Source organism: Pristiophorus japonicus, chromosome 1 (assembly GCF_044704955.1).
Source record: "Pristiophorus japonicus isolate sPriJap1 chromosome 1, sPriJap1.hap1, whole genome shotgun sequence".
Lineage (NCBI taxonomy): Eukaryota > Metazoa > Chordata > Chondrichthyes > Pristiophoridae > Pristiophorus > Pristiophorus japonicus.
Genome location: NC_091977.1, coordinates 484,304,619 through 484,317,991, shown reverse-complemented (window position 1 = coordinate 484,317,991; position 13,373 = coordinate 484,304,619).

The window sequence follows — 13,373 nt, the reverse complement described above, 5'->3', positions numbered from 1 at the left end:
ATCAATTATTAAGGATGAAATAGCAGCGCATTTGGAAAGTAGTGACAGGATCGGTCCAAGTCAGCATGGATTTATGAAGGGGAAATCATGCTTGACAAATCTTCTGGAATTTTTTGAGGATGTAACTAGTAGAGTGGACAAGGGAGAACCAGTGGATGTGGTATATTTGTACTTTCAAAAGACTTTTGACAAGGTTCCACACAAGAGATTGGTGTGCAAAATCAAAGCACATGGTACTGGGGGTAATATACTGACATGGATAGAGAACTGGTTGGCAGACAGGAAGCAGAGAGTCGGGATAAATGGGTCCTTTTCAGAATGGCAGGCAGTGACTAGTGGAGTGCCGCAGGGCTCAGTGCTGGGACCACAGCTATTTACAATATACATCAATGATTTGGATGAAGTAATTGAGTGTAATATCTCCAAGTTTGCAGATGACACTAAATTGGGTGACGGTGTGAGCTGTGAGGGGCTGCTAAGAGGCTGCAGGGTGACTTAGACAGGTTAGGTGAGTGGGCAAATGCATGGCAGATGCAGTATAATGTGGATAAATGTGAGGTTATCCACTTTGGGGGCAAAAACGCAAAGACAGAATATTATCTGAATGGTGGCAGATTAGGAAAAGGGGAGGTGCAACGAGACCTGGGTGCCATGGTTCATCAGTCATTGAAAGTTGGCATACAGGTACAGTAGGTGGTAAAGAAGGCAAATGGTATGTTGGCCTTCATAGCTAGGGGATTTGAGTATAGGAGCAGGGAGATCTTACTGCAGTTGGAGAGGGCCTTGGTGACGCCACACCTGGAATATTGTGTTCAATTTTGGTCTCCTAATCTGAGGAAGGACGTTCTTGCTATTGAGTGAGTGCAGCGAAGGTTCACCAGACTGATTCCCGGGATGGCCAGACTGACACATGCGGAGAGACTGGATCAACTGGGCCCTTTATACATTGGAGTTTAGAAGGATGAGAGGGGATCTCATAGAAACATACAAGATTCTGACGGGACTGGACAGGTTAGATGCGGGTAGATTGTTCCTGATGTTGGGGAAGTCCAGAACCAGGGGACACAGTCTTAGGATAAGGGGTAGGCCATTTAGTATAGAGATGAGGAGAAGCTTCTTCACTCAGAGAGTTGTTAACCTGTGGAATTCCCTGCCGCAGAGAGTTGTTGATGCCAGTTCATTGGATATATTCAAGAGGGAGTTGGATATGGCCCTTACAGCTAAAGGGATCAAGGGGTATGGAGAGAAAGCAGGAAAGGGGTACTGAGGGAATGATTAGCCATGATCTTATCGAATGGTGGTGCAGACTTGAAGGGCCGAATGGCCTACTCCTGCACCTATTTTCTATGTTTCTATGAACGGGGCAGATGTGACGTGCTTGAACCAATTGCGTGTCATGAATTCCTTGAATTCAGCGCTGGTGATGCACAGCTCATTGTCGCTGACAAGGACATCAGGCATGGTAAACTTGGCTCGTAGACTTTCGATAGTGGCAGTGGACGTGCTTACAGACATTATTACACACTCAATCCATTTTGAATAAGCATCCACAGCAACCAAAAACATATTGCCTAGAAACGGGCCAGCGAAGTCAACGTGGATCCTAGACCACAGTTTGGAGGGCCATGACCATAAACTTAGTGGTGCCTCCCTGGGTGCATTGCTCAGTTAAGAGCAGATGTTGCATTGGTGCATGCAAGACTCTAAATCTGAGTCGATGCCGGGCCACCACACATGGGATCTGGCTATAGCTTTCATCATTACTATGCCTGGGTGGGTACTGTGTAGGTCACATATGAACGTTTCCCTGTCTTTCTTAGGGAAAACCACGCGAAATACCCCACAAAAGACAGTGTGCCTGTATGGACATTTTGTCTTTGCGCCGCTGGAACGGTTTGATCTCTTCAGCCATCTCCGCTGGGACGCTGGACCAGCTCCCATGGAGGATACAGTTTTTTACAAGGGAAAGTAAAAGATCCTGGCTGTTCCAGGTCCTGATCTGGCGGGCTGTAACGGGTGACTTTTCATTTTCAAATGCATCCATCACCAAGAGCAAGATTGCAGGCTGTGCCATTTCCACCACGGTGGTGGGCAATGGTAGTCGACTGAGAGCATCAGCGCAGTTCTCTGTGACTGGCCTGTGGCGAATTACATAGTTATATGCAGACAGTGTGAGCGCCCATCTTTGAATGCGAGTGGAGGCATTGGTATTAATACCTTTGCTCTCTGACAATAGCGATAAGAGCGGCTTATGGTCAGTTTCTAACTTAAGCCCAAACAGATACTGGTGCATTTTTTTCACTCCGTAAACGCATGCCAGAGCTTCTTTTTCAATCATGCTGTAGGCCCTTTCGGCCTTGGACAAACTCCTGGATGCATAAGCGACCGGTTGCAATGTTCCCAATTTGTTTGCTTGTTGTAATACACACCCAACCCCGTACGAAGACGCATCGCAAGCTAGCACTAAACGTTTACATGTGTCATACAGAACAAGCAGTTTGTTGGAACATAACAGATTTCTGGCTTTCTCAAAAGCAGTCTCTTGTGATTTTCCCCATACCCAGTCATCTCCCTTTCGTAGCAACACATGAAGAGGTTCTAACAAGGTGCTTAACCCAGGTAGGAAATTACCAAAATAATTGAGGAGTCCCAGGAACGACCGCAGCTCTGTCACGTTCTGTGGTCTAGGCGCCTTCTTGATGGCCTCCGGTTTGGCATCAGTGGGTCTGATGCTGTCTGCCGCAATTCTTCTCCCTAAGAACTCGACCTCTGGCGCCAGGAAAACACATTTGGAGCATTTCAACCTGAGTCCCACACGATCTAGCCGACTTAGAACCTCTTCCAGGTACTGCAAGTGTTCAATGGTGTCCCGACCTGTCATCAATATGTCATCCTGGAAAACCACGGTGCGCGGATCCGACTTTAGCAGACTCTCCATGTTCCTTTGAAAAATAGCCATGGCCGATTGAATCCCAAATGGGCATCTATTGTGGATGAACAGACCTTTGTGCGTGTTGATGCAGGTGAGGACTTTCGAAGATTCCGCCAGCTCCTGTGCCATGTAGGCCGAGGTCAGCTCCAACTTGGTGAACGTCTTCCCTCCTGCCAGCGTTGCAAATAGGTCGTCTGCCTTGGGTAGCGGGTACTGGTTCTGCAGTGAAAAACGGTTAATTGTTACTTTATAGTCCCCACAAATTCTGACCGTGCCATCACCCTTGAGAACCGGAACAATCGGACTGGCCGACTTGTTGAACTCAACCGACGCGATGATGCCCTCTCATTGCATCCAGCTCGATCTCCACTTTCTCTCGCATCATTTGAGCACTGCACGTGCCTAGTGGTGGATGGGTCATGTAGCGGGAACCAAGTGGATCTGCACCTTCGCCCCAGAGAAATTTCCGATGCCTGGCTCAAACAACGACGGAAACTTGCTCGAAACCTCAGCATATCAGATATCGTCGACGGACGAGAGCGCTCGGATGTCGTCCCAGTTACGGCAGATTTTTCCCAGCCAGCTTCTAGCGAACAGTGTGGGGCCATCTCCTAGTACAATCCATAGAGGTATTGCGTGCACCACTCCATCGTAGGAGACTTTTACTGCTGCACTGCCAATTACAGGGATCAGCTCTTTAGTGTAAGTTCTCAGCTTGGTATGAATATAGCTCAGCTTGGACCTTTGTGCCTTGTTGCAACACAGCCTCTCGAAGGCCTTTTTGCTCATGATAGACTGACTCGCACCCATGTCCAATTCCATGGATACTGGAATTTCGTTCAGTTCAACTTTTAACATGATCTGTGGACATTTTGTGGTGAATGTGTGTAGCCTCCTCGGTTCGAGTCTCTAGTTCAGTTTGATCTGCCATGGTTCAGTCTTCCTCTGCAACGCAGTGGTTTGCAGGGTTTGCAGCTCGTCTGCACCTTCGCTGGATGTATCCCATTGTTCCACAGCCTTTGCACGCATTGTGTTTGAAGCGGCATTGATCGACTCGATGATCACCTCCGCAGCGCGACCAAGATGTTAATTGCCTCGCATTCACACTTGATGGCGGACTCTGAGTCATCTTGAGGTTGTGCAGTTGCAGGCGTGTACATTCTGCCATATGCATTCATGCCTGAAAACGACGTTACTTTGTGTACAGTACTTGCCGATGCATCTTTATGCTGCAAACTTAGTTTGGTGTTATCGCTGGTGGGCATAAATGCCTGGGCTATTGTTATGGCTTTGCTCAGGTTTGGTGTTTCAACAGTGAATAGTTTGTGAAGGATAACCTCATGGCCAATGCCAAGCACAAAAAAGTATCTTAGCATTTGCTCCAGGAATCCATCGAATTCACAATGTCCTGCAAGGCGCCTTAGAAACATAGAAACATAGAAAATAGGTGCAGGAGTAGGCCATTCGGCCCTTCGAACCTGCACCACCATTCAATAAGATCATGGCTGATCAGTACCACTTTCCTGCTTCCTTTCCATATCTCTTGATCACTTTAGCCGTAAGGACCATATCTAACTCCGTCTTGAATATATCCAATGAACTGGCATCAACAACTCTCTGTGGTAGGGAATTCCATAAGTTAACAACTCTCTGAGTGAAGAAGTTTCTCCTCATCTCAGTCCTAAATGGCCTACCCCTTACCCTAAGACTGTGTACCTTGGTTCTGGACTTCCCCATCATCAGGAACATTCTTCCTGCATCTAACCTGTCCAGTCCCGTCAGAATCTTGTAAGTTTCTATGAGATCCCCTCTCATCCTTCTAAACTCCAGTGTATAAAGGCCCAGTTGATCCAGTCTCTGGTCATATGTCAGTCCCGCCATCCTGGGAATCAGTCTAGTGAACCTTCTCTGCACTCCCTCAATAGCAAGAACGTCCTTCCTCAGATTAGGAGACCAAATCTGAACACAATATTCCAGGTGAGGCCTCACCAAGGCCCTGTACAACTGCAGTAAGACCTCCCTGCTCCTATACTCAAACCCCCTAGCTATGAAGGCCAACATACCATTTCCCTTCTTCACCGCCTGCTGTACCTGCATGCCAAATTTCAATGACTGATGTACCATGATACCTCGTTGCACCTCCCCCTTTCCTAATCTACCGTCATTCAGATAATATTCTGCCTTCATTTATCCACATTATACTGCATCTGCCATGCAGTTGCCCACTCACTTAACTTGTCCAAGTCACCCTGCAGCGTTTTAGCGTTCTCCTCACAGCTCACACCGCCACGCAGTTTAGTGTCATCTGCAAACTTGGAGATATTATACTCAATTCCTTCATTTAATCATAAATGTCTATTGTAAAGAGCTGGGGTCCCAGCACTGAGCCCTGCAGCACTCCACTAGTCACTGCCTGCCATTCTGAAAAGGACCTGTTTATCCCGACTCTCTGCTTCCCGTCTGCCAACCAGTGCTCTATCCATGTCAGTACATTACCCCAATACCATGTGCTTTGATTTTGCACATCAATCTCTTGTGTGCGACTTTGTCAAAAGCTTTTGAAAATCCAAATACACCACATCCATTGGTTCTCCCTTGTCTACTCTACTAGTTACATCCTCAAAAAATTCCAGAAGATTTGTCAAGCATTATTTCCCTTTCATAAATCCATGGTGACTTGGACCGATCCTGTCACTGCTTTCCAAATGCGCTGCTATTTCATCTTTAATAATTGATTCCAACATTTTCCCCACTACTAATGTCAGGCTAACCGTTCTATAATTGCCCGTTTTCTCTCTCCCTCCTTTGATGGACTGTTGGAAAATGATCACCAATGCATCCACTATTCCTAGGGCCACTTCCTTAAGTAATCTGGGATGCAGTCTATCAGGCGCCAGGGATTTATCGGCCTTCAATCCCATCAATTTCCCGAACACAATTTCCTGCTTTATAAGGATATCCTTCAGTTCCTCCTTCTCACTAGACCCTTGGACCCCTCGTATTTCTGGAAGGTTATTTGTGTCTTCCTTCATGAAAACAGAACCAAAGTATTTGTTTAACTGCTCCGCCATTTCTTTTTTCCCCATTATAAAATCACCTGAATCTGACTGCAATGGACCTACCTTTGTTTTCACTAATCTTTTTATCTTCACGTATCTATAGAAGCTTTTGCAATCAGTTTTTATGTTCCCAGCAAGCTTCCTCACATACTCTATTTCCCCCCTCCTAATTAAACCCTTTGTCCTCCTCTGCTGTATTACAAAATTCTCTCAGTCCTCAGGTTTGCTGCTTTTTCTGGCTAATTTATATGCCTCTTCCTTGGATTTAACACTCCTTAATTTGCCTTGTTAGCCACGGTTGAGCCACCTTCCCCATTTTATTTTTACTCCAGACAGGGATGTACAATTGTTGAAGTTCATCCATGTGATCTTTAAATGTTTGCTATTGCCTATCCACCGTCAAACCTTTAAGTATCACTCGCCAGTCTATTCTAGCCAATTCACGTCTCATACCATCGAAGTTACCTTTCCCCACATTCAGGACCCGAGTCTCTGAATTAACTGTGTCACTCTCCATCTTAATAAAAAATTCTACCATATTATGGTCAGTCTTCCCCAAGGGGTCTCGCACAACAAGATTGCTAATTAGTCCTTTCTCATTACACATCACCCAGTCTAGGATGGCCAGCCCTCTAGTTGGTTCCTCGACATATTGGTCTAGAAAACCATCCCTGATACACTCCAGGAAATCCTCCTCCACCGCATTGCTACCAGTTTGGTTAGCCCAGTCAGTATGTGGATTAAAGTCACCCATGATAACTGCTGTACCTTTATTGCACACATCCCTAATTTCTTGTTTGATGCTGTCCCCATCCTCATTACTACTGTTTGGTGATCTGTACACAACTCCCACTAGCGTTTTCTGCCCTTTGGTATTCCGTAGCTCCACCCATACAGGTTCCACATCATCCAAGCTAATGTCCTTCCTTACTATTACATTAATTTCCTCTTTAACCAGCAACGCCACCCCGCCTCCTTTTCCTTTCTGTCTATCCTTCCTAAATGTTGAATACCCCTTGATGTTGAGTTCCCAGCCTTGGTCACCCTGGAGCCATGTCTCTGTGATGCCAATTACATCATAGCCGTTAACTGCTATCTTCGCCGTTAATTCGTCCACCTTATTCCGAATACTCCTCGCATTGAGGCACAAAGCCTTCAGGCTTGTCTTTTTAACACCCTTTGCCCCTTTAGAATTTTGCTGTAATGTGGCCCTTTTTGCTTTTTGCATTGGGTTTCTCTGCCCTCCACTTTTACTTTTCATCTTTCTATCTTTTGCTTCTGCCCCCCTTCTACTTCCCTCTGTCTCCCTGCATAGGTTCCCATCCCCCTGCCATATTAGTTTAACCCCGCCCCAATAGCACTAGCAAACACTCCCCCGAGGACATTGTTCCAGTCCTGCCCAGGTGCTGACCATCCGGTTTGTACTGGTCCCACCTCCCCCAGAACTGGTTCCAATGTCCCAGGAATTTGAATCCCTCCCTTCTGCACCATTCCTCAAGCCACGTATTCATCTGAGCTATTCTGCGATTCCTACTATGACTAGCACATGCCACTGGTAGCAATCCTGAGATTACTACTTTTGAGGTCCTAATTTTTAATTTAGCTCCTAGCTCCCTAAATTCATCTTGTCGGACCTCAACCCATTTTTTTACCTATATCGTTGGTACCGATATGCACCACGACAACTGGCTGTTCACCATCCCCCTTCAAAATGTCCTGCATCCGCTCTGAGACATCCTTGACCCTTGCACCAGCGAGGCACCATACCATCCTGGAGTCTCAGTTGCGGCCGCAGAAACGTCTATCTATTCCCCTTACAATAGAATCCCCTATCACTTTCGCGCTCCCACTCTTTTTCCTGCCCACCTGTGCAGCAGAGCCACCCACAGTGCTATGGACTTGGCTGCTGCTGTCCTCCCCTGATGAGTCATCCCCCTAAACAGTACCCAAAGCGGTGTATCTGTTTTGCAGGGGGATGACCGCAGGGGACCCCTGTACTACCTACCTTCCACTGCTCTTCCTATTGGTCACCCATTCCCCATCTGGCTGTGTACCCTTTACCTGCCATGTGGCCAACTCACTAAACGTGCTATTCACGTCATTCTCAGCATCGTGAATGCTCCAGAGTAAATCCACCCACAGCTCCAGTGCCGCAATGCGGTCTGTCAGGTGGTGCAGGCGGATGCATTTCCCGCACATGTAGTCGTCAGGGACACTGGAAGCGTCCCTGACTTTCCACATATTACAGGAGGAGCATAACATGTGTCCAAGCTCTCCTGCTATGACTTAACCCCTAGATTAACTTAGTTTGGCAACAATAATGCTAAAAGGTTACTTATTGATAAAGCAAAGAAAAAGAAAAACTACTCACCAATCACTTACCCCCTTGGCTGTGACGTCATCTTTCAAATTGTTTCTACTTCTTTTTTGCCTTCTCTCGCTGCTGCAGCTGCACCGGCTAGCCTTTATAGGCCTCTCCGCCCCCGGACTCCCGCCTCTCCGACTGCCGCCACCTCTGACTGTCTCTGGGCCTTTATAGGCCTCTCCGCCCCCGGACTCCCGCCTCTCCGACTGCCGCCACCTCTGACTGTCTCTGGGCCTTTATAGGCCTCTCCGCCCCCGGACTCCCGCCTCTCCGACTGCCGCCACCTCTGACTGTCTCTGGGCCTTTATAGGCCTCTCCGCCCCCGGACTCCCGCCTTTCCGACTGCCGCCACCTCCGACTGTCTCTGGGCCTTTATAGGCCTCTCCGCCCCCGGACTCCCGCCTCTCCGACTGCCGCCACCTCCGACTGTCTCTGGGCCTTTATAGGCCTCTCCGTCCCCGAACTCCCGCTTCTCCGACTGCCACCGCCTCCGTCTATCTCTGGGCCTTTATAGGCCTCTCTGACCCCGGACTCATGCCTCTCCGTCTGTCGCCACCTCTGACTGTCTCTGGGCCTTTATAGGCCTCTCCGCCCCCGGACTCCCGCCTCTCCGACTGCCGCCTCCTCCGACTGTCTCTGGGCCTTTATAGGCCTCTCCGCCCCCGGACTCCCGCTTCTCTGACTGTCGCCACCTCCGACTATCTCTGGGCCTTTATAGGCCTCTCCGCCCCCGGACTCATGCCTCTCCGACTGCCGCCACCTCCGACTGTCTCTGGGCCTTTATAGGCCTCTCCGAATCTGGACTCCCGCCTCTCCGACTGCCGCCACCTCTGACTGTCTCTGGGCCTTTATGGGCCTCTCCGAATCTGGACTCCCGCCTCTCCGACTGCCACAGCCTCCGTCTATCTCTGGGCCTTCATAGGCCTCTCTGACCCCGGACTCATGCCTCTCCGTCTGTCTCTGGGCCTTCATAGGCCTCTCCGGCCCCGGGCTCCCGCCTCTCCGACTGCCGCCACTTCCGACTGCTGCTGGGCCTTTGTAGGCCTCTCCGACCCCGGACTCCTGCCTCTCCGACTGCCGCCGTCTCCCACTGCCGCTGGGCCTTTATAGGCCTCTCCGACCCCGGACTCCCACCTCTCCGACTATCGCCGGGCCTTTATAGGCCTCTCCGACCCCGGATTCCCGCCTCTCCGACTGCTGCCGCTTCTGACTGCCGCTGGACCTTTATAGGCCTCTCCGACCCCAGACTCCCGCCTCTCCGACTGCCGCCACCTCCACCTTAATTCGGCAATGTAGCTCGCCACTTCCTGGCCTTCAGACCATTGACATGTATAAAATCGATACCTTGCCATCAGAACGCTCTCCTTCAGATTTAGGTGCTCCCGGACCAGCGTACACAGTTCTTCATACGGTTTGGTTATTGGTTTCACCGGAGCAAGAAGATTCTTCATGAGGCCATAGGTTGTTGTCCTGCAGACGGTGAGGAGGATCGCTCTTCGTTTGGCAGCGTTCTCATTCCCTTCCAGTTCGTTGGCCACAATGTATTGGTCGAGTCGCTCCACGAAGGCTTCCCAATCATCACCGTCTGAGAATTTCTCCAGGATACCAACAGTTTTCTACATTTTTGAGTGATGGTTAGTTATCTATTTCTCGTCGCCAGTTGTTATGTCTCCAATAAAGCAATGTGACTGAGTACTGTAGACATGAGTAAGTGTGACATGAGTCCCTTTATTCTGACTCCAGAGTGCTGGCACAGCATGGGAGGCCTGCTTATATACAGTGCTCCGAAAGGACCCCTTGGGACTCCAACAGATGCGCCCTCTGGTGAGGTAGAATGCTGGTTACAAGGTGTTGCATACATAACAGGGATCTTTCCCATTCACTTGAACAGGCAGAAAGGATCTTGGCTTAACTTGCATTTGACAGCACTTCCAACAATGTTGGCACTGATGTGTCAGGCAAGAACACATGCTCAAATCTCTCTATCTCCCGCTCTCTTTTTCCCTTCCTCAACACTCTGAGGAGTCACTGGCTACCCTGGCTGTGTTTAATGTCCCCCATTGCCTGGGAGTGCTGTGGCCAATTGTGGCGGCCCAGTATCTGTGAGCCACTACTCAATTAATGGTTTTGCACGGTAATTTTGTACTTTGGACACTTTAAAGTGACATTTATTTCCTTTAAATCTCCTATGAACAACTGTATTAACAACAGGAGACAAAGTGAACATTTAGTTTATGCATAGAAGTGATTTGTCACATTAATTGACTGAGTTTTACCTGAACATAAAACCAACAGTGCCCCACACCCGCAACCTGGCTCCCACAGATCACCAAACTCAGTCTCACACTGTTGGAAAGTTTTTTTAGTGTGTATCAGTTCAAACCAATTTAACAGTTGACCTGATGTGATCCTCCCATAACTGGTTTGATTAGGAACAATATTTTTTCCCAACTAGTGTCCCAGATTTGGAGAGGGTACAGAGGAGGGTAATTAAATCGATATCAGAGATCAGGCACCTGGGGTTGGATTTTCAGTCTTTTGCCGCCACTCTCAGTGACCCAGAGGGATGGCAATGGCGGCGGAAAACAATTGGGCCCGGGGGCAGCCAGCTTCCAGCGCTCTGCCAGGACATTCGGCGCTGGGTTTGCGGGAGAGCAGAGCAGTACCGCCTGGGAGAGGCGAGCCAGTGTGCAATGCCTCTGGCGACACTGGCTCGATATTTGGATTGTGCCCGCTCCGTAGCGCCCTGTAACGCCCTAATGGGAACGCTAGTGAAAGCTGGCATTCCAAGCTGTACCGGCTAAAGTGAGTGAAGAAATGTCTACCTCAGGAAAGTGTGATTGTTTTTCTTTTTTTTCTTTTTGCGATTTATATTGGGGTCGCATTAGCAATGAATTGGTGGATTTTTTTCAGGTTTTTCTTTCTCCACGGAAGCCTTTGTTAGGGTGCTCCCAGGCCGGCTGATTAGATTGGAATTTTCAGTGGCTCAGCTGACCTAGCACCCTAAAAGAGGTGTGCAGCGCCTCCCTTAGCACTGTGCTCTAAACTCCAGGTCCAGCTGATGAATTTTGCAGCGGTAGACACCGACCATTTATTGGTGCAAAATGCACCGCTCCGGCTGGGACAACGCCGCAACAGAGGCGCAAACAAATGTCTCCCCACCTCCGATCTACAGGGAGAGACTTAAGAAATTGAGAATCAAGAAAGGAAGATTTAGTGAAGATCTTATTGTAGTTTTCAAGATTCTGAAGGTTAGAATTAACTGAACCTTAATAGTTTGGCCTGGATTATTAATTCAGAGAATTTGGCCGGGATTTTGCCAGCATTCAGAGGGCAGGTTCGAAGGCGGGTCGGTTGTCAAAATCTAAAAGGACTGTGCAACCAGGCTGCATTGGTGTCCTGGGGAGATCTCTTCCACCCATTGGAAGGGAAGAGAACCTCCCTGCATGCTGTAATTCCCTTCATAATCATATGGAGGGAGTCATGAAAGATCCTGGGTGCAGCCATGAATCTCTGTGCAGTGCTTGTCAGTGTTTGCATCACCTTAATGCTGCAGAACACTGACAGCACAACTGTCAAACTGAATGTGGACATGGTCCATTTAAGGAAATCGGCTGATAACATGTCATCAAATGACGTCATCAGACCCGCTTCCTTTTAATTGGCCGGGAACCTCGCAGGGGAAAGTTGTGGGAAAGGCCGGCATGGAAACAGCAGTGGGATCGCAGTCCGCCGCCTACCTCGGCCGCATATAGCCCTTCTCAGTAGGTGAAATCGCAGCCTTTGAGTTCGATTCCTACCATGAGAATTTGAGAATTCGACAATTTGAATTTAATTTAAAAAATCTGGAAGTAAAAACTGATCTCAGTACAAGTGACCATGAAGTTGTCGGATTGTCGTAAAATTGAAAAGGATTCCTTCCCTCAATAATACAACAATCTTTGATTACATTTCAGTGAGTGGGAGAACATTCTTAAGGGGGAGGTCCAGGCACGTCTATGCAAGGAGCATCCTTGAAGGGCCTATTCTCATTCCAAGATTTCTAGATGCCTAGACGTGTCCTCAGCTCCACTAATACAGGGTTTCTCCATGTCGCTCACTTCCTCAACTTCACCATCAGTGGCTGTTTGTTCAGCTACTGCAAACCTGTTCTCTGAACTCAGTGGCCTACATACCTCTGCCCTGCTATCTCCCCACTTTAAAAAAAACCCTCAAAACCATATAGAAACAGTGGCCCATGAAGTCTGTTCTGGTGCTTTTCACCATTGGAGCCATCTAGTCTAATCCCACTCTCCCACTCCCACTGCATAACCTTTAAAATCTCATCTAGTCTAATCCCACGCTCCTGCTCACTCCCCATACCCTTTAATATACCACCCAATCTAATCTCACTCTCCTGGTCATTCTTCATAACCTTTAATATCCCACTTACTAATATTAGTAATTCAGTTTCCCTGCCCTATTTCCATGTCCTTTTGCGTTCTTCCTTTTCAAATACTTATCTAATTTCCTTTTAAATTATGTTATAGTCAGGGAATACTTGGACGGAAAAAAATTTTAGTTGTCTCTATGCGAAGTGGAAACAGTGAGATGAAAGCCCTCTGGAGGTCAGATATCTCAACACTTCAACATGTAAAGATACGTTTCTCCCCAGTGGGTCAGCGTCCAAAAGGTCAGCCCTTAAGGCTGTGAAACAGGAAACCTTGAAATCTGCCTGAACATCATTTCCTGGTGATACTTGCTATGATTCCACATGCTTTTCAATTTTTCCAGATTAAATCTTTGATCCTGAGAACATGGGAGGTACGCAGCCTGTGCCAAACCAAACTCAACCCGTGGGTCTAGCTTCCTATCCTCCACTCTTGGTGTTTCCCACCTTACAAAACGACGAGTCTGGGAAAGAAAACGCCCAGTCAGTTTGGAAGCGACGAGCTTGTTTTATTTAGTTCCTCTGATCTCAGTCGTGGTCTGAAATTGCTTTTCCTTTTTATAGCATATGGACGGAGGGTTAACTGGG